This window comes from Aquarana catesbeiana, linkage group LG01 (assembly GCF_042186555.1).
Source record: "Aquarana catesbeiana isolate 2022-GZ linkage group LG01, ASM4218655v1, whole genome shotgun sequence".
Lineage (NCBI taxonomy): Eukaryota > Metazoa > Chordata > Amphibia > Anura > Ranidae > Aquarana > Aquarana catesbeiana.
The window spans coordinates 651,271,688-651,276,074 of record NC_133324.1 but is presented as its reverse complement, the minus strand read 5'-3'; positions in this window follow the sequence as shown (position 1 = coordinate 651,276,074).

Genomic DNA, 4,387 nt, shown 5'->3' with positions numbered 1-4,387 from the left:
GATTCGACATAGGGGAGGAAAGATTCGACTTAGGGGAGGAAAGATTCGACTTAGGGGAGGAAAGATTCGACGTAGAGGAGAAAAGATAAATAAAAATAATGATGATGATGAATGTTATTGGCTGATTGTAACCAAAGAGGAGGAGCAGTAAAATAGCTAGAATTAAGTACACACGTACTTTGGCTTATGGTGTCTGTTGAAAGTTCTAAGAAGATTCGACGGAGCAGGTAAACTATACGGCGTCGTACAGTTTAGCTGCTCCGTCGAATCTTCTTTGAACATTCGACAGACACCATAAGCCTTCAATGACAGATTCGACCTCAATTTGGATTTTCGGACTAATGCAATTTTTAACGAAAAACGAAATAAATAAAAACGAATATCGGGAGTAACTAAATAAATTTATTTTTCAGACGAAAACGAAATTCCGAAACGAAATATTTCAGTGTGCACATGTCTAGTCCTGAGCCTTTTGCTTGCAAGCCAGTTGAAAAGCTAGCACGATACATACAGCAATCATTCTGAATGATGCTGGATTTCCTTTGTTCCTACCAGAGAAAATGATAAAGAGACCATCAGAATCTCTAAAAAAAGCCATAGCTTCATACTTACTCTGTATGCCAGGCTGTATACGACAAGTTCATTGCCACTGTACTCTGTACGCTGTGAGGGGTGATGGACCTGGTAGAAACCTGTTGGTCCAGTGCCCTGCACAGTGCATGGCCACACAGATGGTGCGGTAATATGATGTGTTCCTGACCATTGCACTATATACTGGGTTATACTGTATATGACATACTCCCGAGTAATAATGGGCTTATGCATGTTCAGACTTGCATCCAAACCCATGTGGTTGAGTCTGCCAGGAAGCTATCGCCTGTATGAGTCAATCATCTACAGCCGGAGCAGTTGGCCTGAACCAACATGTATACAAAGAGCACATATACATGCCCTGGCCACCGATGATTGGTCCCTACAGTTGACAGCTTCCTCGCAGGCTCGCACAAGTTGGGTTCAGATCCTGGTCTAAATAGGGATTGGCGAATGGTTTGGCCCGAGCATGAGTTTGGGTCGAACATTTGCTGTTCGCCCATTGGACGAACACCCGAATTATCAGAGCGTTCGTCTGTTTGTTCAGCTTGCCAAATGACCACAGTGCATTGCGCCTCCGCATAGTGCATTGAAATCCCTGATTGGCTGAAGCAATGCAAGCTTTGCCCAATCACGGCACAGAGCACTGTCAGAGCCATTATTGGATGCTGTCATGATGACTCTATCCAATCATGGCTCATTGTTCTTAGTCCGGCCCCACACTATAAAAGTATTCTTTCAATAGCCGCCATTTGTAGTGTGATATCGGCATGGAGGGAGATAGAACAGGGCTCTGTTCAGTGCTACCAGACAGTTAGTGTGCTATTCTGATTCTATTGCCAGTGTAGAATATCAATTTAGTGTGAATTTAGGGATAGTTCAGTGTGAGTGTAGTGCGACCACCATTCATCTTTAGTGCACATTTAAAGCCGTATATTTCAGTGTGTTATGTGGCATTTAACGCAGTGTGCTAGAATTACTGCCCATTATCCGATGTTGATGGCGAAACCTCACATGAGTGGGAGGATCGCTGTTTGCGCGCGTGCAGGACCGACAAACACGCTAGCCTTTTTTTTTTTCACTGTTGCTTTACATTGTTTTTTAATCACTTTTATTGCTGTCACATCCTTGTGACAGCAATAGGCATGTAAAAAGTACTATATATAGAGAGATCTGGTGTCAATAAGACCACAAATCCCTCCTTTGCACTTGAAAGCATTCAAAATGCCAAGATCTGGGTTTTTTGAATACTTTCGATTTTCAAAAAACGGCGCCATTGACATCCAGGTAAACCGGAAATGATGTCATGTCATTGCTTCCAGGTTACCATAGTAGAGACCCCATCTTCGGCTTTGTATGGGTCTCTGACTAGCCAGCAGACATGCCAGCTAGTAGCTCGGGTCTCCCGGTGGGACGGGAGAGCCCAAGAGAGCTGCGGAAGGCGGCGGGGGGCGTACATCCCCTCTTGCTGCTTGTAAAAACAATCGAGTGCCCACTCTGCCACTCTGATTGCTATTACAAGAGGCTCTGAAAAACGGTACCAGGCTGATGCCTGGAACTTCATTCTCTCAATCAACATTGACTATTTGTTATCCCCATGCTGTTAGCATTAGAAAATAGATAGGAAGGTATATCATATTTACTTTTTTTTCAATTTCTTCCATTAATTTCTTGTTTTTGGCCTGGGCAAATGATGTCATACATCCCAGGAGTCTTTAGGATGGGTTTTCATAGCTAAGCACATTCTACTGCCTGCATGCCAGAGCTAAGGGCAAATGGATTCCAGGGAATCATCTGTCCTTACTCAAGATAGCCACGGCTAAAAATGCTGGGGGGGATGCATTTTTGATTGATGCTGGCAAAATAAAGTATGGAGGCATGGATGGATGGGAGAGTGTTCTTTGAATATTAAAAATTAATTGAATAGCATTTTCAGTTTGTGGTGCTCAGATGCAATGTAGTTAAGCTTTAAGTATACAGATCATTCACAGGTTAAAAATGGGACTCGTAGTGATAACAGGTGCCTACTTGTACAGAAGAAGAAGATGACACTCAGAGGAATTCAGACTGCTGAACGCATGCTGTGGAACCTAGCAGGCAGAAAAACAAGTGCTACATAAGTAACAGTTTACAGTATAAAAAAGAAATAAACAGTGAGAGTTGGCACTCACCTGCAACAAGAGAAAAAAGGCACATAGATGCATAGATTGTCGGCCGCACAAATAACAAATGCAATCATATGAAGTTCTCTTTCCTTCAGGGACACCTCACTGAGTTTAAATACCTGGCTCAATGGGTGAAGTCACTGCACTGGCGAGCCCTGAGGCCCTGACTTGACTGTGCAAGCACATCAGAGAAAGATTCCTGCGGGTACTATACCAATAGCTCCAAAGAACAATTGCACATGCATGGGCTGGTGACATAATCTCTCACTGTAAATGCATGGACAAGGAGGACACAGCACATTCCTCCGCAAGCTACTGTGTAGCACAGGAAGCATTCTAGAAGCCACGAGGGGTTCCACTGTACGTAAGGAAGTACTGGCAATAAAAACACCACTTAGAACCTGTCTGACTAAAGAAGAGCAGGGGCGCTAGACATGACAAAACCCAATATGTCCCAGAGGGCAGAGAGGTATAAGAAAGCATTGATAGGGGAAGAAAAAGCAAGCAGAACCTGCATGCTGATGGTGAAGGAGGTGCTAACACTGGCAATACCTACATGTTCAAAGTGTAGGGAGGTGCAGGAAAGCATAAACAAAATGTGGGTGCAAGATGGAAAGCACACAAAACAAAAGCAAACTGAGTAGTCATGGTATCACCTCCTAGATGTAGTCCTGCTACTTAGACAAGAACAAACCCAACACCAGCTGAAGTTATCCTTGCAAAGAGCCTTTTTTTGAGTCCAAACAAAAAAGGGACAAAGGAAGTTTGGATTAGCCTGAGATTTATGGGGGTGAGGTTCTGTGAGGTAGGAGCAGGGGTGGAGACCCCCAATCATATGCCACCATGATGTTAGTCAAAATTGAAACAGCATGAAGGTGGGGCAACTAGCAATTTGAGAAGTAGAGGTTGGCAATGTCAACCTTCTTGTATCTCTATAGTTTTAAACAATTAAATAATTCTGTGTCCATGCCAATGAACTAAACATAAATATATATATACACTCTGTATCCAGTGTAGCCTATATCTACAGTGCATTCCGTGGTGTACTATTTATAATATACTTTAGGCAGTTTATTAATATATATACAGTCTTGTATATATATATATATATATATATATATATATATATATATATATATATATAGCCTACATCTACATTGCATTCCATGGTGTACTGTTTCTACTACACTTCTGGTGGTGTACACAGTACAGTGCAGCCGTAGTACAGTTGCTACTACTTTTCTGGTGGTGTACACAGTACACAAAACAGTGCAGCCGTAGTGCAGTTGCTACTACTTTTCTGGTGGTGTACACAGTACACAATACAGTGCAACCGTAGTGCAGTTGCTACTACTTTTCTGATGGTGTACACATTACACAATACAGTGCAGCCGTAGTGCAATTGCTACTACCTTTCTGGTGGTGTACACAGTACACAATACAGAATACAGTAGTGCAGTTGCTACTACTTTGCTACTACCAGGCATCAACTGGGGTCTCTTTAGACTAAGCGGGTTGGGACAAGCCCTGCTGATGTCATTGCATTACCCACAAACTTCAATTTTAAGAGCTTGATCCACTTTCTAAATGTAAGTGTTTCCAATTTTCTTTTAATACATTTTACGTTTATA